Below are 27,101 nucleotides of genomic sequence, written 5' to 3'. Positions count from 1 at the left end.
CTCTATCACCGCATCACATCCTGCACCAGAGCCGCAGATGTATGGAGATGGACTTTTTCAAGGATCTGTCGTCTATTGCACATCACACCGCAACCAACCTTACAAGAACGGATCCTGACGTTGGACTTTTCCTTTACCCCCAGCACCACAAACAACACCATAGTGTGGATGACAGCAGCGAGTGTGTAATACATCTTTCGCCAGAGGAACCAGCGCACACAGACAACAGTCACTGGATTCCTCTCTCATATCAGGTGGGAACGCTGGTCCTTGATACAAAGCAAACGTTTAATCCCGGCCTTTGATAGGTGTCTCAATCAGTTCTGAACATCAGTTCCAGGTTTTCAGTGAAAATGCATTAATGTTACCAAGTATATACCATACAGTGAGTGTGTGCGAATTACACTGAAGGTTGTTGGGAACATGAAATTATACTGACCAACTTAAAACACCGATAGTTACCTCAAGTTCTATACACTTACAATACTTCTTGAATCATTGAACTGAATTGCATTATGTAAGAACCAAAAACAACACGAAAAATTGCGGAGTTTGTGAAATACTGTGTTTATCTGTAATTAATTCATGTGCATATTTTTCACACAAATGTGTATTTCATTTAATTTGCTGATTTTGTTAAAAATGAACTTGTATTGATGATTTGTGTAAACAAATATATGCTTCAGTTAAAAAAATTAAGGTCACAGGTATTTCCTTTTGAATCTTAGCTCTTCTTTATCTCATCATAGCCAAAAGCTTGTCTGATTTACTGCGATGCTAATTCGTGGCCATACACCGAGTGAGTTGGCTACGCGGTTCGAAGTATGTAGCTGTTATCTTGAATTCGGGAGATAGTGAGTTCGAACCCCACTGTCGGCAGTCCTGGAGATGATTTCCCGTGGTTTCCTATTTAAACACCAGACAAATTTGACTGTTCCTTAATTAAGTCCACAGTCGCTCCCTTCCCAGCCCTAGCCTTGTCCAATCACATCGTCACCAAGGCTATTTGCAGATGACGTTATACTGTATGGAATAGTAAATCAGTTTCAGGATTGTGAGCGACTGCGGAGGACTAAAACAATATTGTGAGATGGACAGCAGACAATGGTATACATGTAAATGGAATGAAAAGTCAAGTTGTGTCACCAAGAGGAAAAGTTTTCAATTTCAATTATTGTGTTGATGGGGTGATAGTACCCCATGGGGAACACCGCAATTACCTAGGTGTTAATATAAGGAATGATCTTCATTGCAGAAATCGTATTCACGGGGTTGTTAAGAAAGGTTACAGATCTCTTCACATGGTCATGAGACTACTTAGGTGTTGTAGTAAGGATGTAAAGAACAGGGATTATAAGCCTCTGGTAAGACCGCAGTTAGAGTATGGTTTCAGTGTAGGTGCTCACACCAGGACTACCGTACTGATACAAGAATTGGAAAAAATTCGAAGGAAAGCAGCACGATTTGTTCCGAATGATTTCCGACCAAGTTATAGACTGCGGAAATGTTGCGAACTTCGGGTTGGGAAAATTTGGAAGTAAGGAGACGAGATAGTCTTGAGTAGTTTTGCGAATTTCGAACTTTATTGGTACGTTTCTTTTCTGTTTTTGCTTGGTAATAACCTGTTGTAGTTAGAATACGTCTGAACGTAGTTTAAAATTATTGTAGTGTATTATAGTATCTTATTAGAAAGTAGTGTATTTATTCTATTACTGTGAAATATTTGTGTAATATAGTACAGTTTCTGTGTTATCTGTAGTAACTATCTTACTAAAATTCTGTTGTTGTAATTAGGGTAGACTTAACTGCAGTCAAGAATTGTGTAATTCTTGTGTATTATTCTCTGTTTTCACTAATTAACAGAAATGTTCATCCTGTTAGCGTGTTGTAGGAATAAAAGATCGCACAATTAAGTAGTATTGTAGTGTAGTAGTAGCCTATATTAATTCACTTACTGTCGTGCGATCTTTGTGAACTAACCTAGACAACAGTTCTTTCCTTTCATTTTTATTTTGCTCAGAATAAGTTATCTTATTTTTCCTTTTCTTTCCACTGTTTAGTAAGGAATGGATAAGCAGTGCGAGTGTAGGAACTGTGGGTGTGGCCAGGCATTAAGGAGTATGAGGGAGGAGTTGGAGAGCTTGAGGGAGAAAATTTGGATTCTCTCAGAGGACAAGAAGGAAAGTAGGCCTCCAAACAATGTACAGGGTACAGCAGATGCAATAGAGGGATGGGAAGGAAAGGGGGAAATTGTAGAAGACAGGTGATCTAATGTTTTAAGGGGAAGGAGATTGGAGGCTAAGGGCTCCATTCAGGATAAAAAATTCAGGACAGGTGTCGGTGAGAAACCGGTACGAGTCACTGCAGGTAGAACAACCGAGGGAAGATGAGGAACAGGGAACTGTTGCCGAGAAGTGTGGAAGTAGGAGGAAGGGAAAAGGTAGGAAAGGGAAATGTGGAGTAGTAGATAGGAGAAGACAGGTGGAACAGGGTCATGGGATGGAGAAAAGGGAGGAGGAAGTAGCTTCTGCAGCCGTCAGGAAAGATAGGACTGACCAGGAGGAGAGGGGATCAAATGAGTTGAGTAGGGTTGAAGCTCTGGTCATGGGGGATTCTATCGTTAGACATGTCGGGAATGTGTGGAGGAAAGGGTACCAGGGTAGAGTGTTATCCAGGAATTAGGTTAAGGCAGATGTTGAGGAAAGTAGAAGAGAAGAAGGATGGAAAGGAGGAGGTGGTAGTGTTTCACGTTGGTACTAACAACGTAAGAAAAGCAGGTATAAGCACCAACATAGTTGGGGATGTGTGGGATCTGGTAAATGTAGCAAGGGTGAAGTTTAAGGAAGCGGAGATTCTTATCAGTGGAATAATGTTTAGGAGAGATACTGACTTGAAGGTGATTGGGGATTTAAATGAGACTATGGAGTGGGTATGTGGAAAACAGGGAGTGAGATTTCTAGATCCTATGTAATGGGTGGGTAGGAGATAGGGATCTGCGCTCAGATGGCCTTTACTTAAACCGCAGTAGTACATAAGTTAGGAAATTTGTTTAGAAGGGTTGTAAGGAGGAATATTCAGGGAAACAGGGAGGCCTAGGGAGCGGTGTTAAGGGAACAGGGAACCGGAAATTAAGTAGGGATGACATAAAACTGTAAGTGCTCAACTGCAAGAGTATTGTAAAGAAAGGAATAGAATTAAGTAATTTAATAGATATACAGTATACTGACCAGATATTGTAATAGGAGTTGAATCATGGCTGAGAAATGATACAATGGATGCAGAAATTTTCTCACGGAACTGGAGGGTGTATCGTAGAGATAGAATAGGAATGGTAGAAGGGGGAGTTTTCATTCTCGTGAAAGAAGAATTTGTAAGCTACGAAAAAGTTAAAGATGGCAAAAAAGAAATTCTAGGGGTAAGGCTCACCTCTAAAATCAACAGGCAACTTAATGTTTTTGGAGTTTACAGACCAGGAAAGGGTAGCGCAGATGCTGATTCAGAATTATTTGATAAGATAATCAGCTATGTGGGAAACGATAAGGAACGGAACGTGATTGTAGCGGATGATCTCAATTTACCAAATGTCAATTGGGAAGGTGATGCGAATGACAGGAAGCATGACCAACAATTGGCAAATAAGTTAATATGGGAAGGGCACCTGATTCACAAAGTCATGGAACCAACTAGAGGGAAGAATATCCTAGATGTGGTGCTGGTAAGACCAGATGAGCTCTATAGAGAAACCGAAGTAATAGATGGTATTAGTGATCACGGAGCTGTTTTTGTGGTAATTAAAAATAAATGTGAAAGAAAGGAAGACATTAAAATCAGGACTATTAGGCAGTAACATATGGCTGATAAAACAGGCATCAGGGAGTATTTAATAAGTAACTATGATCGGTGGAAAACGGTAAATATAAATGTAAGCAGACTCTGACATGGGTTTAAATCAATTGTTGAGGAATGTGAAAAAAGGTTTGCACCTTTAAAGGTGGTAAGGAATGGTAAAAATCCACTATAGTATAACAAGGAAGTAAAGAGACTAAGAAGGAGGTGCAGGTTGGAAAGAAATAGAGTTAGAAATAGCTGTGGAAGCAAGGAGGAATTGAAGGAACTTACTAGGAAATTGAATCTAGCAAAGAAGTCAGCTAAGGATAACATGATGGCGAGCATAATTGGTGGCCATACAAATTTTAGTGAAAATGGAAGATTATGTATAGGTATTTTAAGGCAGAAACAGGTTCCAAGAAGGACATTCCAGTAATCATTAATGAACAAGGGCAGTGTGTATGCGAGGATCTTCAAAAGGCAGAAGTATTCAGTCAGCAGTATGTAAAGATTGTTGGTTACAAGGATAATGTCCAGATAAAGGAGATGACTAATACTAAAGAAGTATTAAAATTTACCAACGACAGCAATGACATTTACAGTAAGATACAAATGTTGAGAACTAGAAAAGCAGCTGGAATTGATAAGGTTTTTTTTTTTTTCTTTTTTTTTTTTTTGCTAGGGGCTTTACGTCGCACCGACACAGATAGGTCTTATGGCGACGATGGGACGGGAAAGGCCTAGGAGTTGGAAGGAAGCGGCCGTGGCCTTAATTAAGGTACAGCCCCAGCATTTGCCTGGTGTGAAAATGGGAAACCACGGAAAACCATCTTCAGGGCTGCCGATAGTGGGATTCGAACCTACTATCTCCCGGATGCAAGCTCACAGGGAGATAGTAGGTTCGAATCCCACTATCGGCAGCCCTGAAGATAAGGTTTCGGGGGATATACTTAAGACAATGGGTTGGGATACAGTACCATATCTGAAGTACTTGTTTGATTATCGTTTGCATGAGGGAACTTTACCAAATGAATGGAGAGTTGCCATAGTAGCCCCTGTATATAAAGGAAAAGGTGATAGACATAAAGCTGAAAATTACAGGCCAGTCAGTTTGACATGCATTGTATGTAAGCTTTGGGAAAGCATTCTTTCTAATTATATAAGACATGTTTGCGAAATTAATAACTGGTTTTATAGAAGGCAGTTTGTGTTTAGGAAAGGTCATTCCACTGAAGCCCAACTTGTAGGATTCCAGCAAGATATAGCAGATATCCTGGATTCTGGTGGTCAATTGGCCTGTATCGCGATTGACCTATCTAAAGCATTTGATAGGGTAGGTCATGGGAGACTACTGGCAAAAATGAGTGCTATTGTACTTGACAATATAGTGACTGAATGGGTGGCTCTGTTTCTAGAAAATAGAACTCAGAGAATTAGAGTACGTGAAGCTTTATCTGTCCCTGTAATAATTAAGAGGGGAAATGCGCTAGGCAGTATCATTGGATCTTTATGTTTTATTATATATCAATGATATGTGTAAAGAGTGGAATCAGAGATAAGACTTTCCGCAGATGGTGTTATTCTGTACAGAGTAATAAATAAGCTACAAGATTGTGAGCAACTGCAAAATGACCTCGATAATGTTGTGAGATGGACAGTAGACAATGGTATGATGATAAACGGGGATAAAAGTCAGGTTGTGATTTTCACAAATGAGAAAAGTCCTCTCAGTTTTAATTACTGCGTTAATGGGGTGAAGGTTCCCTTCGAGGATCATTGTAAATACCGAGGTATTAATATAAAGAAAGATCTTCATTCGGGTAATCACATACATATGATTGTAAATAAAGGGTAAAAACTTCTGCACATGGTTATGAGGGTATTTAGGGGTTGCAGTAAGGATGTAAAGGAGAGAGCATATTTGTCTCTGGTGAGACCCCAACTAGAGTATGCTTCCAGTGTATGGGACCCTCACCAGGATTACTTGATTCAGGAACTGGAAAAAATCCAAAGAAAAGCAGCGGGATTTGTTCTGGGCGATTTCCACCAAAAGAGTAGCGTTACAAATATTTTGCAAAGTTTGGGCTGGGAAGACTTGGGAGAAAGGAGACGAGCTGCTCGACTAAGTGGTATGTTCCGATCTGTCAGTGGAGAGATGGCATGGGAGGACATCAGTAGACGAATAAGTTTGGGTGGTGTCTTTAAAAGTAGGAAAGATCACAGTATGAAGATAAAGTTGGAATTCAAGAGGACAATAATCATTTATAGGAAGGGGAGGTAGGGATTGGAATAACTTACCAAGGGAGATGTTCAATAAATTTCCAATTTCGTTGCAATCTTTTAAGAAAAGGCTAGGAAAACAAAAGATACGGAATCTGCCACCTGAGCGACTGCCCTAAATGCAAATCAGTAGTGATTGATTGATTGATTGATTGATTGATTGATTGATTGATTGATTGATTGATTGATTGATTGATTGATTGATTGATTGATTGATTGATTGATTGATTGATTGATTGATTGATTGATTGATTGATTGATTGATATCGGAGTTGGTTGGACGTAAAGCAAGTAGTTAAAGACAAAAATTTAGGCCATTTCGAAAAATTCACCCTATTGACCTGTCTTTGGACAATGACTTATTTCTGTTATCAGACGTGGCATCACACTGTCACATCAGAGCAGACTGCATTATTTTGGAGGCACCCTGTCCCCGTAATTGGCCGACTTTGAACTCGGGTAATATTAATCAATTCCCACGGGAGCGTTCGTGCGCTTCAATGCTTTGTCATCCATCAGTCATCAACATAATCATGCATGTGCGGTACCACCAACCCCTCTTTTTATATTTTTTTTTCCTGTAATGCTCCACTCATTACACAGAATTGTGGGCAACTCTCATGACACTCTCTCATTTGCCCTTCACACCCTGCCAGCCCTCCTTCTGTAAAGCAGACACCAATTTGGAGCACTTTAATGAACTACACAGCATCCGATTTATACCAGAGATTTAAAGTACTGCGCACAGCCGCTTACACACACAGACACTCTCTCTCTTTTTGCTAGCGAAAAATTCCCAGTTAAAAAAGTCCGTGCGATTAAATCGTTTGTCTGGGATGGGCCAATCAACGCCAGTGAAACATGAATCAGTCTCAGGATGACCACACGTACACACACTCAAAGGTTGTTTTAACCTGACCGGCGGCACCAATAGCTCACTTGAACTAACCACAGTTTTACCAAGGCTTATCATGTAGAGGTCTAATATATATTTATACCCCACAAGCTGACACCTGTTTTTCAACAGAGTCTAAAACTAATATTTAGTCACTTTTACACCGTCAGAGATTGATTCTTATATCTAAAATGATCGATCGACAATTTTTTGATGATGTTTGTTGTTTAAAGGGGCCTAACAGCTAGGTCATCGGCCCCTAATGGTACGAGCTGAAACGAAATTAAAAATAAAACTTCAAAATGTATCCTCTAGAGAATGAAACGAATGGTGATTAAAAATTATCGTGAAACAAAAACAATCAATGAATCCAATTCACAATATCTTAATTACTGGAATGATACGTATTTTCTAAGAGGGTCCAAACTCCAGGTCACCGGCCCCTCGTAATGGTACTAATCACTGGTAAAGCAGAACCATGGTTTGCCCCTATAGTAGTGTTAAGCACGGGTAACGTGGACTCATAGTGTTCCTTGCAAGATGGTACTAATCACAGGAATTTTTTTTCTAGTTGCTTTACGTCGCACCGACACAGATAGGTCTTATGGCGACGATGGGACGGGAAAGGGCTACGAGTGGGAAGGAAGCGGCCGTGGCCTTAATTAAGGTACAGCCCCAGCATTTGCCTGGTGTGAAAATGGGAAACCATGGAAAACCATTTTCAGGGCTGCCGACAGTGGGGTTCGAACCTACTATCTCCCGAATACTGGATACTGGCCGCACTTAAGTGACTTCAGCTATCGCGCTCGGTCACAGGAAATGTAGACCCATGGTATGTCACACACAATGGCACCACTCACAGGTAACACAAAACCTATGATGTTTCGCACATAAGGGTACTACTCACAAGCAACACAGGCCCATGGTTTTCCTCACACAGTGGCACTAATCACAGGCGCAGGTATTCCCGTGATGTTCCTCACTTAGTGGAACTAATCACAGGCCATGTATACTCATGGTGTTGCTCACTTAGTGGTACTAATCATAAGATCCACGGTGTATCGCACATTATGGTAAAGCCCAGAGGCAAAATAAGCCCATGGTGTTCTTCACATAACGGTACTACTCCCAGGCAACACAGGCCCATGGTTTTCCTCACACAATGGCACTAATCACGGGCGCCGGTATTCCTGTGATGTTCCTCACTTGGTGGAACTAATCACAGGCCACGTATACTCATAGTGTTTCTCACACAATGGTGCTAATCATAGGCAATACAGACCCACATTATGGTAACGCCCAGAGGAAAAACAACCCCATGGTGTTCTTCACACAATGGTACTACTTGCTGGCAACACAGGCCCATGGTGTTCCTTACATAGTGGGACTAATCACGGGCGCCGGTATTCCCGTGATGTTCCTCACTTAGTGGAACTAATCACAGGGCACGTATACTCATGGTGTTTCTCAAAAAGTGGTACTAATCATAGGCAATATACCTTGACCCACGGTGTATCACACATTATGGCAACAACCACAGGCAACACAAAACCATCGTGTTCCACACTTAATGGTACTACTACCCTCAGGCAACGCAGACCCATGGTTTTACTCACATAATGGTATTAATCACGGGCGCCAGTGAAACCCGCGGTATTTCTCACTTAGTACCAGTAATCAAAGGCAACGTAGACCCATGGTGTTACTCATAAAGTGATACTTCTCATAGGTAACACAAACCCGTTCCGAACAGAGTGGAACCGAGCAGTGGAAAATACACGATGACCGTTATCAAAAACAACGCCCAGACCCGCAACATTTCGCGCATAATGGTACTGCTCCTATGTAACGTAGACCCATGGCTCTTCTCGCAAGGTGGTAGTAGTCGCAAGTAACGTCGACCCATGGTGTTCCGCACGTAATGGTACTAATCACAAGTATTCTTATGGTTGGTCCCCCCTCTTAGTCGCCTGTTACGATAGGCAGGGGATACCGTGAGTGAATTCTTCGTCTGCGTCCCTCACCCACGGGGGGAAGGGGTCAGAATTATTTCAACCTGATAAAACCATTCATGTCAGCATGTGAACAATTTATGTTGCATATACAACGTTACCTAGAGATGCGTGATTAAATGCCGGCTTCTTACCTGGAAGACTGAGGTTCGAATACCTGTCGATGCTGGGTTGACATTTCCATCTCAAAAATCACGTGACAACAGGAAAGGTATCCGGACTTAAAACCCTTGTCAAAGCCAAAATGAGCAGGGGCAGCACCAGCGACCCCAGAAAGAGCTGGAATAAACTGAAGAACGTTCATTATACCAGGTGATTCAAAATCTTATCCAGTAATTCTTGTGATTCCATTAAGAGTACTAATTCACTGGTCCACAAAATTTAAATTTTTAAAGTTAAAAGAAGTACAATGGGTGACTATTATTGACTGTTTTATGCTGATTTCAAATATTTTTACAGAACTTTTCCATCACCCATAGTTTTTTAGTAATAGCATGAATAACGTTTCTTGTAATTATAAATTTTAATATGTGCAACACCTTAACTAGAATACCTTTTACGTACCTAAAATGAATGTTAGGTAGATTTTTGACTGTACTTTGCTTGAGGTCCAACAGTAGTCTACCAACATATTTGGAGTCAATTTTTCCTGCTAGCGTCTTTCCATTTCAGCTATGTCCTGATGGAAACGCTCGCCATGTCGTCGCTGACAGCGCCGACGTTCTCAGGGAAGAAGTCAAGATGGGAGTCCAACATGTATATTTCCAAAGGCATATTACATCCCATGAAATTGTAGTTTTCAATAAGCTCACTGACCAGTTCTCTGTAATGTTCAGGCCTGTAGTTTCCAAGAAAGTTAATGACAATTTTTTTTTGAAAGTGAACCATGCAACTTGTTCTTGAATATTTAGTAGGCCTTCAAACGGTGAATCTTTCATAAGTATTCTAATTTGAGAGCCAACATTCCCTCTTATTTTCGCCTCACTGATCTTTGGAAAATTAGTTTTCAGGAACAGAAAATCACACCAGTCACGATCCATTGCTTACACAATGTTCTTAATCAAACCTAGTTTGATGTGTAATTGAGACAATAAAACTTTCTCACCACTTACAAGTGGTTGATGAACAACATTTGCCTGCCCTGAATTGAATGACTCTCTCTTTGGACAGTTCTTTTTTAACATAATGATTGATTTTATCTCTGCTGTCCCTCAAAAACAATAAACAGAAAATTTTTGTATAGCCAAGTTGTAATCTAAGTAAGATGGCAGGTATCTGTCATGAATAGTCATCACACTAGATACTGGATGGCAAGCGATGCATGTTCATATAACTCTCCATACCAACTGTGTGGGCTCTACGATGGATGGAAACTTGTTTCCATTGTGTAGCAAGACTCCTTACAAGTTTCTTTTCGAGGAGTCAACGAACAAACGCCAATCCTCAGGTTCATATTCAACCCTCGGGGACTTTATAAAAGAATCAACATTCTTACAGAAAACTAGGTCCTCCGGGTTAGAAAATAAATGCTCAAATTCCTTTCGGCGTTGCCAGAAAAAAAACTTAGTTTGGTGCCATCCTGCAGGAGGTGCTAGCCTTTCAATCTTGAAGCAAGTAACTCTGCTTTACTTTCAGATAGCGCACGATCAAGAGCGAAACAATTATTTTAAATCCTTCTGTGTTTTAAAAAGAACGGTTCGTTTATGGCAACTCTTTCCATAAATTCTGGGTCGCTATGTTCTTGTAATTCACCAATGTTTGCTTCCAACGAGTAGACTCGGCACAACTTCTGCATAATTGGAACTGTTTGGAACAAAGAAAACGTTTTATGACCGGGCGAGTTGGTCGGGCGGTTAGAGGCGCGCGGCTGTGACCTTGCATCCGGAAGATAGTGGGTTCGAATCCCACTGTCGGCTGCCCTGAAGATGGTTTTCCGTGGTTTCCGATTTTCACACCAGGCAAATGCTGGGGCTGTACCTTAATTAAGGCCACGGCCGCTTCCTTCCAACTACTAAGCCGTTCCTATCCCATCGTCGCCATAAGACCTATCTGTGTCGGTGAGACGTAAAGCCACTAGCGATTATTTTTACATGTCATCCCCTCCGATTCCCTATCCCGAGCAGGGATTAGTATGTTTCATCTCAATAGTTTTTTTTTTTAGATAGCGCGACATATGAGTACCACGATTCGTTGGGGGCTATTGTGGAACTTACCCACATACATCCATAACCTCGGTTACTTTTACATTCATTTTCACCCCTTCTCAACCTCCTTACCCATTGCGGTTGAAGTATGGCGTAACCATCCGGAGTGTCACATTTTAACTCAGCGATCTCGTAAACAATGTATCCAACATTTATATTAGTCATTTTGTTTTTATGTTTCACCACCTGGAGCCTCCGTGGCTCAGACGGCAGCGCGTCAGCCTCTCACCGCTGATACCGTGGTTCAAATCCCGGTCACTCCATGTGAGAATTGTGCTGGACAAAGCGGAGGCGGGACAGGTTTTTATCTGGGCACTCCGGTTTTCCCTGTCATCTTTAATTCCAGTAACACTCTCCATCCTCATTTCATAGCATCTATCAGTCATTAATAAATCACTTTGGGAGTGGCGACCCCATCGTACTTATAGCCTATATCTGCTTCATTCATAACATCCCTGACCCGGTCATTGACTGGAAAACAGGTTGTAGGTTTTCATTCATTCATTCATTTTCATTTCACCACCTAACTTAGGAGTGCTAGGTAGGGGTGTTTTCACCCAAAAGTAATTTTTCAGATAGTGTCATACGTATACCAATTTTGAATGACGGCTATGCTGTAAGAATCACACACACATCCGTAATTTTGGTCATTTTGGACATATTATTTTGCCACCCCTTCTCATCTACACGCCGATGGGGGTTGAACACGCACTTCAACGACTTCTGGATTGTCATTCACCTCAGTGACCCTGAAAACCATGGATTGTACCTTAATATTTGTCGTTATCTATTATTTTTACACGCCACTCCCGTTCCTGCCATTTTTTTATAATTCACCCTAAACCTAGCTGTGCTAGAGGTTTCTTAAGCCCATAGTAACTTCTTCCAGGTAATAAGTCATACGTATACCAAGTTTGGTGCTAGAACAAATACACATACATCCTTAGACTCGGTCACTTTGGACATTTTCTTTTCTTCACACATTTTCGACACTTAAACGTTGTCCAGAGTGTCGTAGTTCATTTTAACGACCCCGAAAACTATGAATTTGACATAAATATCGGGTCGTTTTCGGTTATTTTTATATTTCACTCCTATTCTAGGGGCTAGGGGTCTTTAACTACCAAGGTATTTTGTCCAGTCACACTTGTGTCAGTTTTAGTTGAGAGCTATACTGGAACATGCACACATACATCCTTTATATCGGTTATTTTGGAAATTTTGTTTTTCACCTTTTCTCACCTCTTACACGAAAGTAGGCTGGATTTGGGCTTCTAAAAGATCCGGATTATTTTTAGTTATAATTACATTTCGCCCCCTTCCCTAGGGTTTCTAAGGGCGCCTTGCCCCAACCGTTTCATATTGTCTGAAACACCAGATACTATTTCCCTCGAACAGTTAGACCCTAAAATGCAGAAAAACCCGCTATTTTTCATACAACCACTTACAACGTGGTTTTTTTTCGCTAGCTGCTTTACGTCGCACCGACACAGATAGGTCTTATGGCGACGATAGGAGAAGAAAGGCCTAGGAATGGGAAGGAAGCGGCCGTGGCCTTTCAACACTTTCGTAATCTCTCTCTTTCTTACCATTAATCCCGACTTGCAGGGTCTGCTGCTTTGCTACATCTCCTCCATTTCTGTCTGTCGTTGACATCTTCTGGTGTTAAGCCAACACTGTGCATGTCTGCCCTGATGTTGTCAGTCCATCTCTTTGCCGGTCTTCCTCGCGGTCTTGTTCCCTCTGGGTTGATGTGGAGCGCTGTTTTGGCAACTGAGTCGTCCTGTTTTCTCATGACGTGGCCGTACCAGCGGAGACGGGCTTCCCTCACTTTGTCTATGATGGGCGCGACACCAAACCTTTGCCGGACGTCCGTGTTCCTTATGTGGTCACATCGGGTCAGCCCCATGGACAATCGAAGCATCTTCATCTCCATGGTTGTCAACATTTGCTCCTGTTGTTTCGTCATGGGGCGACATTCAGTCCCATAGATCGCTGCTGGCCGTACCACACTCTTATAAACTTTTGCCTTTAGATATTGAGGCATCTTTTTATCACAGAGGACTCCAGTGACCTGTCTCCACTTGAGCCAAGCTACACTTACCCTCATCCGAGTATCAGGAGTGGTGTCACAGTTTGAGGTGACGACGGATCCCAAGTACTTAAATTTCATGGTCTTTTGCAGGTCTTCTTCACTGATACTTATGGTACCTCTGGTTTGGGGGCCACATTCCAGGTATTCTGTCTTCTGGATATTGAGGTGCAGTCCATTTTCAGCCAGTCTGTCCTTCCACGTTTGAACCTGATGCTGGAGTTCAGGACGGGTTTCTTGTGCAAGTACCACATCATCGGAATAAAGAAGGGTCCAGGGATGTGAAGTCTGTATGTCAGCTGTTGCCGTATCCATGCAGAGGATGAATAGCAATGGTGAAAGGGCAGAACCTTGATGAACACCCACAGTGATATAGAAAGGCGGAGAGATTCCAGCAGGACTCCGGACGACACTAGTGGAATTGCGATACAGAAGTTGCACCCGGCTTACATACTCTTCAGGGACGCCATGACAGCGGAGAGCTCTCCAAATAAGTTCGTGTGGGATACGGTCAAAAGCCTTTTCTAGGTCTAGAAATGCCATGTGTACACTCTTATGTCTCTCTCTGTTCTTTTCCATCAAGAGGCGTGTGGCATGGATAGCATCGACGGTACTGCATCCCTTAACAAATCCACACTGGTTTGGTGTTACAGAGACAATACATCTGAGTCTGCTGTCAAGTACACGTTCAAAGATCTTGAAAGTATGACAGAGGAGTCGTATAGGGCGATAGGTCGAGCAATCACTCACATCTCCTTTTCCCTTCCAGATTGGAACTGTTGTACTAGTTGTCCATGAGTGTTGAAGCTGTTTCTCGGCGATGATTTGGTTGAAGAGTGAGACAAGGAACTCTGAAGCAGGCTTTCCGAGCATTTTCCAGATTTCCGCTGGTAAGTCATCTGGACCAGTTGCTTTTCCATTTTTCATTTTGGTAATGGCAAGCATTACTTCCTCGGATGTAATTGAGGGAACAGGGCCTACCATAGGATCAGGACTAGAAATTGGTGGATGCGTAAATTCTTTGTTGCTGATGTTATCAAAGTAATCTGCCCAACGCTGGAGAATGGATTGTTGATCTCGTAATCTTCAGTCATATATCTGTCGTCCGGTGCAAATGGTATGGGAAGGCCTGGTCTATGAGGCACCTGTCGAATTGCTGGTTCTAAAGATGGATATATAACAGTATGTTTGGAATTTGAACTTATTCCGGATATATTCGTCAAGCAGAAGTTGAAATCTGTTATATGATCCTTAGGTGTCCGCCATATCATAGGTACTGCAAAATGCATGTGACGGGACCCTTTTAACTAGCCGGTTTTTGTGTTACACATTTGGAACAACAGATTTCCAGAGCCCAAAACCTATTCTGGTCTATTTTATTGCCATCAATTTACAGTGAACTTACCACAAATGAAATAAAAATTGTTGTTATGATTTACACATTTGCGAGACACTATCCTTCTAATTCACAACACTTGTTCATTCACAATTGAGAACTCACAGGATTAGCACCTTTCATTAAACAAAGCTTCTACTCCTTTGGCAACTATGCAGGACAACAGTCACCTAAAGCAAACATGTCAAAATCAATCACTACCGATCTGCATTTAGGGCAGTCGCCCAGGTGCCAGATTCCCTATGTGTTGCTTTCCTAGCCTTTTCCTAAATGATTGCAAAATTGGAAATTTATTGAAAATCTCCCTTGGTAAGTTATTCCAATCCCTAACTCCCCTTCCTATAAACGAATATTTGCCCTAATTTGTTCTCTTGAATTCCAAATTTATCTTCATATTGAGATCTTCCCTACTTTTATAGACACTATCCATACTTATTCGTCTATTGATGTCCTCCCACGCCATCTCTCCACTGACAGCTCGGAACATACCACTTAGTCGAGCAGCTCGTCTCCTTTCTCCCAAGTCTTCCCAGCCCAAACTTTGCAACATTTTTGTAACGCTAACTTTTGTCGGAAATCACCCACAACAAATCAAGTTGCTTTTCTGCGGACTTTTTCCAGTTCCTAAATGAAGTACTCCTGGTAAGGGTCCCATACACTGGAACCATACTCTACTTGGGGTCTCACCAGATACAAATATGCTATCTCCTTTACATCCTTACTAAAACCCCTAAATACTCTCATAACCATGTGCAGAGATCTGTACCCTTTATTTACAATCATATTTATGTGATTATGCCTTTGCTGGCAGGACGTAGTGTTTACAGTGCACTATGTCTTCTGGTATGGGCTACAGCAATTTTGTTACTTTTATTGATCTGTCTCAGCTTTATCCTTGGCTTTGACAAGATGAAAGTGACTGAGGTATGAGTGATGCTAGTAATGCCATTCCTTCTGCAGCCAGTCCCTGCTATGAATGGTGTGAAAATGTTGCTCATAGGGTCAGTTGGTGCATGCATTTCAGTGGGCTTGGCAGACTGATATGTAATAGCAACTTCTGGCTCGGTGAGGAAAGCAACGGGAAACTACCTCACTCCTCATTTCCCTAGTACACCTCTTCAGTGATGCCTAGGCCATTTATGACAGCTGATGGCGGAGCTGTTGAGGATCCAACCAGTCTTCGGGCTGAGGACTAAACACATTTATGTGATTACCCCAATGAAGATCTTTCTTTATATTAATACCTCGGTATTTACAATGATCCCCAAAGAAAACCTTCACCCCATTAACGCAGTAATTAAAACTGAGAGGACTTTTCTTATTTGTGAAACTCACAACCTGACTTTTATCCCCATTTATCATCATACCATTTCCTACTGTCCATCTCACAACATTATCGAGGTCATTTTGCAGTTGCTCACAATTTTGTAAAGTATTTATTACTCTGTACAGAATAAAATCATCCGAAAAAAGCATTATCTCGGATTCCACTTCTGTACACATATCATTGATATATATAAGAAAACATAAAGGTCCAATAATACTACCTTGATGAATTCCCCTCTTAATTTTTACAGGGGCAGATAAAGCTTCATCTATTCTAATTCTCTGAGTTCTATTTTCTAGAAACAGAGCCATCCATTCGGTCACCTTTTGTCAAGTCCAATTGCACTCATTTTTGCCAGTAGTATCCCTATCTACCCTATCAAATGCCTTAGACAGGTCAATCGCGATACAGTCCAACTGACCTCCTGAATCCAGGATATCTGCTATATCTTGCTGGAATCCTACAAGTTGGCCTTCAGTGGAATAACCTTTCCTGAACTCAAACCGCCTTCTATCAGACCAGTTATTAATTTTGCAAACATGTCCTATATAATCAGAAAGAATGCTTTCGCAAATCTTACATACAATGCATGTCAATCTGACTGGCCTTTAATTTTCAGCTTTATGTCTATCACCTTTTCCTTTATATACAGGGGCTACTATAGCAACTCTCCATTCATTTGGTAAAGTTCCTTCATGCAAGCAATAATCAAACAAGTACTTCAGATACGGTACTATATCCCAACCCATTGTCTTTAGTACATCCCCCGAAACCTTATCAATTCCAGCTGCTTTTCTAGTTTTCAACACTTATATCTTACTGTAAATGTCATTGCTGTCATAGGTAAATTCTAATACTTCTTTAGTATTAGTCACCTCCTTTATCTGGACATTATCCTTGTAACCAACAATCTTTACATACTGCTGACTGAATACTTCTGCCTTTTGAAGATCCTTGCATACACACTCCCCTTCTTCATTAATGATTCCTGGAATGTCCTTCTTGGAACCTGTTTCTGCCTTAAAGTACCTATACATACTCTTCCATTTTTCACTAAAATGTGTGTGGCACCAATTATGCTTGCCATCATGTTATCCTTAGCTGACTTCTTTGCTAGATTCAATTTCCTAGTAAGTTCCTTCAATTTCTCCTTACTTCCACAGCCATTTCTAACTCTATTTCTTTCCAACCTGCACCTCCTTCTTAGTCTCTTTACTTCTCTGTTATAATATAGTGGATCTTTGCCATTCCTTACCACCTTTAAAGGTACAAACCTTTTTTCACATTCCTCAATAATTGATTTAAACCCATCCCAGAGTCTGTTTACATTTTTATTTACCGTTTTCCACCGATCATAGTTATTTAAAACTCCCTCATGCCTGTTTTATCAGCCATATGGTACTGTCTAACAGTCCTAATTTTAATCTCTTCCTTTCTTTCACATTTATTTTTAATTACCACAAGAACAGCTTCGTGATCACTAACACCATCTATTACTTCGGTTTCTCTATAGAGCTCATCTGGTTTTACCAGCACCACATCCAGAATATTCTTCCCTCTAGTTGGTTCCATCACTTTCTGAATCAGGTGCCCTTCTCATATTAACTTATTTGTCATTTGTTGGTCATCCTTCCAGTCATTCGCGTTACCTTCCCAATTGACATTTGGTGAAATGTCATATGTTGACTTAATGAAATAGCATTTTTTAAATCAGTACATTTAATGCCCTGTGCTAATAAACATGAATTTTTTTGATATTACAAAAATGTGTGGGTGATGGAACATTTCTGGCTTCATTCTTGGATTTGGCACATGCAAATACATGAGAATCAGCAGAAATTATGTATTCAACATTTCATTGTTGAACAGTGTTCTCTTAATGAATTTTACGACTTTAATCCCTCAGCGGGCAATCAACCCCTCTCCTAATGCTCCTGAATGCCAACCACAGCAGTGCAGGTCTATATGCCTACTAGTTCAGTGGATGATGAAAAAATCGAAAGAATGTACGCAGAGATAGAAGATTTAATACAATATGCACTGGAATACAGTTATAAGTAATTACGTAGGTGTCACTGTAGATTGGTCGCTAACCTCCATATACCACTGTCCATACACCAATGCCAAATTCTACTTTCGTAATGCTTTGCTCCGGAATAATATATGAAGTGATTGTAAAAGGTGACGAGAATCTAAATGTGATAGGAGACTGGGATGGGGTGGTAGGCCAAGGAAGAGAAAGTGATGCAGTAGGGGAATTCGGATTGGCGGAACTGTGGGGGATCAAACCAGCCTTCGGGCTGAATACCCAACATACAATTTCAGAATAGATGGAATTTCCCTCATTGTTTGGGTGCCGTTTATGGTAAACACGTCAAGTTTGTACCACCGTTAGACAGCGGTTCCTATTCTTACAGTTATAAAGGTTTCCATAGCATGGAACTGATGGCAGTCGTAAATGCAAATTATGAATTCATTATGTATGCACTTGGTGTAAATGAAATATGAACTGCAGTTTGCTCAAATACTTACACTGTGTGGACGCTGCACAGTGTTCAGTCTGTTTTGCACAACTATACCGCACAAGCAAGTCGCTGACGTGTGGACGGCCCTTTAAAGGCCCGGGCCTACCTGCAATGCAGGCTCTGCAGGACCCTGGTTACGCTCCTGATCCAAGATGTATTCTGTGTTGTATATATTAGTTTCTGGGTAATTATATACATTCAGCTGTACCTGTAGTTCCAAATGTACACATACTCGATGACAGATTCGTTAGAAAATCCTTAGAAGAGCCCGTAAAATGTTTTTCTCAATTATATCAAAACGAGAATGAGTGGACTTATGACATTTTCAAATGACCGATTCAGTTTTCCAAACAGCTTAAGCTACTTACGTCCACCTTGCAGATAATATATTTCCATAGTCCTCTGGAGTTATCTGCCGCAAAGGGCCTTTGGAGTACCAAGTGACTGCTGCTCAGCCCGAAGGCTGACGCGTGGTCAGCGTGACGAATTCTCTCGGAAGCTATTCTTGATCAAGTCCGCCATCTCTCCGACAGACAGTTCCTTAGGGGAACCGGAAAGTATGAAACGATATTAAAACGTAACTTCCGATGCTTAGTTACGTATCCCAGAAACTAAAAGAGGTCTTTCCTTTAATGTTTTTTTATATATTAAGAATACATTCTTCAGTATTTGGGCAGAATATGAAGCTTTTATATTTAATATTTTGTGTCAGAAAGAACATTACATTTTTTAATATTTTAAAATTTCTGTTAAGTGGTGTACCTTTTTTTTTAGAAAATACTAAAACCAGACCCAAAAAACTTTGCATGCATAATATTTGAACCTTTGAGCTATTGAAGTAAAATTATTGTTCTATTGTTTACAGAAGTTGAGAAATTAATTTGTTATGTATCCTAGTTGAAAACTGAAATTTTCTGTAAAATGTTCAGTGCTCTCGAAGCTATCCTCCATGAAATAATCAAGATATCTAATCAAATTTATTTCCACAAGCAGATTTGTATAGTTTCTCAGATACTACCGAGTCTCAAATACATTGATGTGATAGTTTCTGAGAAAAAGGTACGTACACAAAGTTTCAACAAAATATGACACGGAAAATTCAGAAAGAATGTTTTACTGGTATCTGACATCTAATGATATTCAGCTACAGAGTTATGTTTAAACCTAATTTTACTGCCTCAAATATAACTTCATGAAAAATTGGACATTTTTAAGCTCAAATGATATCATGTGGGCCGGGCTGAATAGCTGAGGCGGTAGAGCACTGGCCTTCTGAGCTCAAGTTGTCGGGTTCGATCCTGGCTCAGTCCGATGGTATTTGAAGGTGCTAAAATACGTCAGCCTCGTGTCGGTAGATTTACTGGAGCATTAAAAAAATTCTGGAGGACAAAATTGCGGTACATCGGTGTCTCCCATAACAGTACAAGAAGTTAGTGGGATGTAAAGCCAATAACATTATTTATATTACGTAGACCTCGAACTAGCCTTCAGATCCAACTAAAAATTCATAACCTTGGCCCGGAACCAAACCCGAATATGAGATACTTTGAATAATTAAATCCCCGTGTACTAATAGATGTTTTAACCGTTATCATTAACGAGTATTTTTGTGTAACCGTTACAGATGTCACTGTAATTGACAGTCAAAGGTAACTGCTAAGCCTATCTCTTTGAACTAATGGAACTCAAAGCTGTATTTCTCACATGCATACATGCATTTCTAAAGTACACAATATTCATATGTAGCGGGATATCTAAAGCATCTAATATACCAATGTGAAAATAAATATGAATGGGATTTGCTCATTTGATGACTTCTTAAGTCTCAACATTATGTATCAGTCCCTTCAGGGGATTTGTGCAGAACCATGGACAAATATATCTTATTCTTGAACTTCTCATTTTAGTTTACGGTTTTTTAATAACTTGGATAAAAACCTGGATTTCTCCGCTTTTGTCCTCGCTATTGCGATGCCATCTACCAGGAGTTCGTGAAAGTAGAATATTTATTTTTTTATCGTGTGAGTAACAACATTTATATGAAGATTAGGATTATAAAACCTAAATGATATATCGTCGCTGAAGAAGGAATGTCACGTTTCCTTTCCCACTCAATATTTTTCTTAAGACTGGTAACGCACCCAGCTACGTAAAAAGTGAAATAGCGTATGGTTTTAGTGCCGGGAGTGTACGAGGGCATGTTCGGCTCACCAGGAGCAGGTCTTTTGATCTGACACCGGTAGGCGATCTTGATGAAGATGAAATGATGACGAAGACGACACATATACCCAGCCCTTTGCCAGCGGAATTAACAATGATGGTTAAAATTCCCGACCCTGCCGGGAATCGAACCCGGGAACCCTGTGACCAAAAGCCAGCACGCTAAACATTTAGCCATAAATCCGGACAGCTATAAATGGTAATTGTACACTGTAGGAATGTAAGTTTGCATGACGTATTTACGCACTCCTACAGTATTATATATTTAAGATTAATTTTCCTTTACACATAAAAAGAACCATTTTCGTTGTTTTCATTTTCCTTTTAATGTAAGCAGACTCGACGTCAACCTCGAGGAGTCTTATCTGAGGATAGTGGCGTATGATGGGATCAAGACGTGGGCTACTACTGGGCTTAGCTTACCCCTTTTCGGTAGTTGGTTTAGTGAATGTCAAGCCCTATGCGTTTTGAGATGCAGCCAGCGGAGTAGCCTGCTGTGTTGTCAAGGCTGCTTCAGAACCTACTGCCCTAGCCTCTGCTACTACCAATACTCAACACCTTATCAGTGGAGACGATAGCCTAAAGTTTAGTCCGGCTTTTGTGGCGAAATGAATAGAATGCTTGTCTTTGGTGCGATGGGCCAAATTTAATACTCAGAATCCAACTTCTCGTACTCTTAATTCCCCTGGCTTGGTGACTGGGTGTTTATGACGTCTTCACCATTCATTTCATCCTTATAAGGTCACCACCAATCCTATACATATGTCATGCATTATTATTATTATTATTATTATTATTATTATTATTATTATTATTATTATTATTAAATAAAACATGGAAATGTTACAGTATTACCAGTGGTCGTCAGTTATGTAGGGGTAGCGTGCCTGCCTCTTATCTGGGGGGCCCCGGGTTTGGTTCCCGGCCAGGTCAGGGATTTTTACCTGGACCTGAGGGCTGATTCGAGGTTCACTCAGCCTACGTGATTAGAATTGAGGAGCTATCTGATGGTGAGATAGTGGCCCCGGTTTAGAAAGCCAAGAATAACGGCCGAGAGGATTCGTTGTGCTGACCACACGTCAACTCGTAATCTGCAGGCCTTCGGGCTGAGCAGCGGTCGATTGGTAGGCCAAGGCCCTTCAAGGGCTGTAGTGCCATGAGGTTTACCATTAGTCGTACCCTTCATTTAATGGTTTATTAGCTTCTTCGGGAGATCAGTGGTGGTGTACGACCCATGATCACGGGTTCGATTCCAACCTACAAAAGAGAACACTATACCTGAAAGATTGCATTTCATTTTATCAGATCTGTCTATAAAAAGAAAACTATATTAGTACTATAACAGTAGCCCTGCAGTGTCTTCCTACAAGGATGTAGAAACAAAAGGGAGTGAAATACCAACACTCTGTTATCTGTATAATTAAGTCAGAAGTATGAAGTCAGGAAGTATATACGATGAGTAACGATTGTGCCAATTCGGAAACTTCCGGAGAACTTCCAAGTCTCTGAGCTATCTCCCTTTCGTTAGCAGTGGCGATCTGACAGAGCGAAGCCAAGCACACCTACCCCCCCCCCCCCCCGGTCTCTACACCTATCCTGCGTTCAGGTGTGGCGAGGGAGAGGGTCACAGCATCTGGGATGCAAGATTGTTCCCCGATACACTGAGAAATACGAGCGGCGTTTTATCTCATTGCGCTCATGTTTTTTAAATGGAACAATGTGCCAGATGTTTACAATATAATACGCTTAGATTTCCATCATTCTCATTTGAGGTTTGGACTTCACCGATAGCTCTCAGTCGGAGGAACAGAAGCAGTTCCTGGAAGAAAAGAAAAAGGTTCTAAGCGGTATATAATTGGCCAAGTTCTGCAATAATCCTGTTGTTGTCTGTTGATTGAGTCATCAGTCCATAGACAGGTTTGATGCAGCCGACCATGCCACCCTATCCTGTGCTAAGATTTTGATTTCTACGTAAATGCTGCATCCTAGATCTTGGTCTACCGTTCTTACCGCCTACACTTTCCTCAAAAACCATCTGCACAAGTCCTGGGTATCTTAAGATGTGTCCTATCATTCTATCACTTCTCCTGGTCAAGTTTAGCCATATCGATCTCCTCTCACCAATTCGATTCAGTATCTCTTCATTCGTGATTCGATCTACCCAACTTACCTTCAGCGTTCTTCTGGAAAACCACATTTCAGAAGCATTTATTTTCTGGGCTAGTTATCCTCCATGTTTCACTTCCATACTATACCACACTCCAGACGAAAGTCTTCAGAAATCATACATGGTCTATAAGTGGCCAAATTCTGTAATAATAATAATAATAATAATAATAATAATAATAATAATAATAATAATAATAATAATAATAATAATTGTACCGGGCGGTACACCTCCACGCTGCTTATTTAAACTTTGCGCCAGTTGAAACTCCTCTACTGGAAGAAGTCTGAACTTTGTCTTATGTGTTGATTTTCAAGTTACCCTGAAGATGCCACTACTTGGAAATTTTGAAGTTTCTGAACTGTGTTGTTTTCTATGTAATTTTGTTTTGCTTGTAGTAAGAAGTTTGAACTTTCTCTTCTAGAGGACACTATTGAAGAACTACAACGGTGCACCCTAGTGCGAAGTGAAAGAACTGTTTTTTTGGAGAAAATTTAATTTCAAAAGTTTGTTCTTTGCTAAATTTCTTTCAGTCATTGTTTAAGTTGGCAATATTAACCCTTTCTTTCCCCTTGTTTTGAATCTAGCCAATCCCGAATTTGTTTAATTAATTTTCCACCAATAATGTGTTTCTTCTTCATATTGTGTAGGGGTTTTCTTTATCCACCAATAAAATGATTGTGGGCGGGTGTTTTCCTTTCTGAAACGCCTCGAACTTTCCGCGAGAGTATATAAACTGCTGATTTTAGGGTCTCTGCGTCACTTCAGTACCATATTTCAGTGTGTAAAGTACATAGCAGGGGGCGGGAAGCGCCTCTTTCTTCGGGGAGCAGTTCTACTCCAAGGTAATGGCCTTTTAATAACTTCTAGCAGTTTAACTCTCGGGGCGGGTCCGAAGCGTTTCTACCATGTAACCTTTTCCTACAATGTAACTACTCTTAGCATCTATTATCTTTTAAAGCTACATATTGGGATAGAGAGTGCTTAACCCTCTCGAGCTCCCACTCATTTTGTTTTGAGGTGAACTTATTTCTCACAACCGATTCTTCCTTAATGTAATGTACATTGTTCTTTTCTAAAGTCACCTCAGTAGTATGGGATTAGCCCTTGCATTAGTGGCCTAGAGCCAGATTAGTTTTTAAAACAAATGCATTAGGAGTGCAGATCGCCTCCTCTCAAATTGTTATTTTAGAGGTCATGTAATTAACCTTCTTCTCATTTAATAGACCTCAGTAGGTTGGGTATTTTACCCCTGTGTATATGTCCTTAGAGGACAGCTTGAAGGTGGAATTAGGTGTGGCCTTTGACAGGCCTAAAATTTGAGAGCAAGTTGCTCTTTCTTGAAAATTTTGTTTTCTGCACGCCTCAAGGAGGCCTTACTGTGTAATTTGGAGCAAGTGCTCCTAGGCATGAATGGGGTTTTCTGCCTCTCTGTTGAAACTTGCGGTTGGGGTAAAACTGGGCTAATTGCTCAAGAATTATGAGGTTGGGGCTCGAAGCCCAAATCCTGTAAATATTGTAATTGTACTTTTATTGCCTTGCTACTCTGTACCTGCCATTATTGTTATTTCTTGTTTTTTGCTAAGAAAATATAACCTTGTTAAATTTTACATTAACTTTAATTTCGTAGTTTGAGACCCGTTCACACCCGCACCTTCTTTCACCTCTACCTACCACAAAAAAGCGGTAACAAGTGGTAGCAGAGCGTGGTTGAATGGGTCTCAATTTAGCCCTTTTTGACGGCTAAACATTGTTTTGATTCGAACTCTAACAATTTTCTCTGTTGCTGGAATTTTTTGATTTTTTCTGTTTCAAAATTGTTCTGTCATCATGCCCGGCCCTCGCGATGTTCTCCATCTTAACTATTTGCGCAAGGAGGAGTTGATCTATGAATTGACTATTAGAAATGTGCAATCTGTAGGCACGGTTGCAGTAGACACAAACAAGCTTAGAGAGTCCCTTGATTTGCCCATTTCCATCCCCCCTTTGGGAGAGAAAGAAATTGACGACTCTCTTTCCACGATCACCGAGAATACTACTGGGCTAGCATCTGTAGTTAGTTTTTTTGACGAAAATGATCCTTCTCCGAATCAAATTAAGCGGGTGCAAGCCAGGCTATTTCATTTTTCAAATAGAGTTAACGATCTGTTGTCTCTGAAGTTGAATGACGTTCAGAAGAAGGAAGCTAGTACGTTGCTTGAAAGTATTTCGGAATTATCCAGTAAGGTTACCCAATTGTTAACTGGGGAAGTTCCTCCCAAAACTGATCTACCCGCTACGGTGAATGTAGGTAGCGAGGAAGAGCCTCCTAAAAGAGAAGTTAATAGGATAACCGTTGGAGCTCAAACGATCTCTGCCCCATTGGACAACGAGTCTGAACGCCGTGCATCGTTGAATAATGTACGTTCTGAATTAACTTCTTTGCCACTGAAACCTTTACCTATTATGTCACCTGGGTTCAGCAGCTTGCCTCATCCATTGGCAATGTTGCTCAGAGGTATCTCGAAGTTTTCGGTTAACACTACTAGTGAAGTTATTTCTTTCTTAAGGTTTTTAGTTGAATTTCAGGATCATGCCCTTGTTTTTTTCTCTTTCTCCATGTCAGATTTTGCAAATCATCTATCCCTATGCAATAGGTATTCTCTCAGACAAAATAGTTAGAGCCATTGCCGAGCAATCATCGATTGAAGACTTCCACGCCCACTTGCTAGCTAACTTCATCCCGGCTAGGGCAAGGTCCTCCCTTATTCAGAAGTACTATTATCGGGTACAGCGCTTGGATGAAAACTTGGCAGATTTCATCCAAGATATTAAGTTCTATACTAGGGTGTTTGCTCTTCACTTCCCTGAGGATCAGATTGTACATGCTATTGTGGAAGGCATTTCACCATCCTATAGGTCATATTTGTGTTTCGCGGCGTGCCCGCTAACTTTCTCTGAACTTGAAGCATTGGCCGTCTCAGCGGAAGGAGTTAGATACGCCGATTCTTTGCGTGTCGCGAAAGAACCCCCTCCCTCTTTTAGTAATCTTCGGCCTCCACCTCGCCGACCAGTCACACCCCGTAAATGTTATGCTTGCGGGTCGCCTGACCATCTTCGCAATAAGTGTCCACTGATCAAGTCTAGTAGGGCAAATAATGGAGCTGGTTCATCACAAGGCTGTTTTAAATGTGGGGCTTTCACACATATCGCCAAGAATTGCCCAAACTCAAATAGCACTCCCTCCTGCTCAACTTCTGGTGCAAATTCCACCAATGCCAATAATAAAAAATGACTAGTGGCTTCGGCTGAGTCGACTAATCCCTCTTCCCGAGGCTCAGCCCCTGGTAAACAGGTCGAAAATTCAGGGAACGTTCTATCTTCAAATTCATCTTTTGAATGCCCCAAAGAATGTCTTAGGATTGCGGCGGATAACCCCGCACCGGTTCCTTTTCTTAAAATTGAGCTAAATAATGAACCAATAACAGCTTTATTAGATTCAGGCAGTGTTTGTTCAATTATTTCGGATCAATGGTATTCAAAATTGAAATCTGTTTTTAAACTACCTGACTATGGTTCATCTCCTGTTCAATATGTTTCGGCTAATTCATCTCCATTAGAAATTCTCGGTTCTGTAAATGTCAAAATTCGTATTTTTAAATTTACATGGAAAATCAAATTGGTTGTGGCTAAGCACTTGTCTTGCCCCATCATATTGGGAGCCGACTTTATTTCTCACACTGGTCTTGTGCTCGATCTTCAGAGTAGGTCGTGCACTTTCAAATTTGCTTCCAATTGTAAAATCCCCTTGTTAAAATGTAATTCTGCATCATGTTCATCTATTTCGCCTACCCAGGATGAGATGTTGTTAGACCTTAGACATCTACCTGAGGAGCAGGCTGATAGTATTCGTAAGTTGTGTCAGTCGTTTCCAGAGGTGTTCTCTGACACTCTTGGTGTTACTGACCTTATTGAATACAAAATTGAGGTCACGGATTCGATTCCTGTCCGTTTTCCACCTTATAGGCTATCTCCACCAAAAATGAAGGCTCTGAAAGAAATCTTCGATCAGATGTTGAAGGATGGTATTATTAGGCCCTCTAAGTCGGCGTATTCTTCACCTATGTTTCTAGTCCCGAAACCCCAAGGTGGCTTCAGGCCTGTCATTGATTATAG

The sequence above is a fragment of the Anabrus simplex genome, chromosome 1, assembly GCF_040414725.1.
Source record: "Anabrus simplex isolate iqAnaSimp1 chromosome 1, ASM4041472v1, whole genome shotgun sequence".
In the NCBI taxonomy this organism is placed as follows: domain Eukaryota; kingdom Metazoa; phylum Arthropoda; class Insecta; order Orthoptera; family Tettigoniidae; genus Anabrus; species Anabrus simplex.
The sequence above is the reverse complement of the archived record's forward strand: the minus strand, read 5'-3'. Positions refer to the sequence as shown.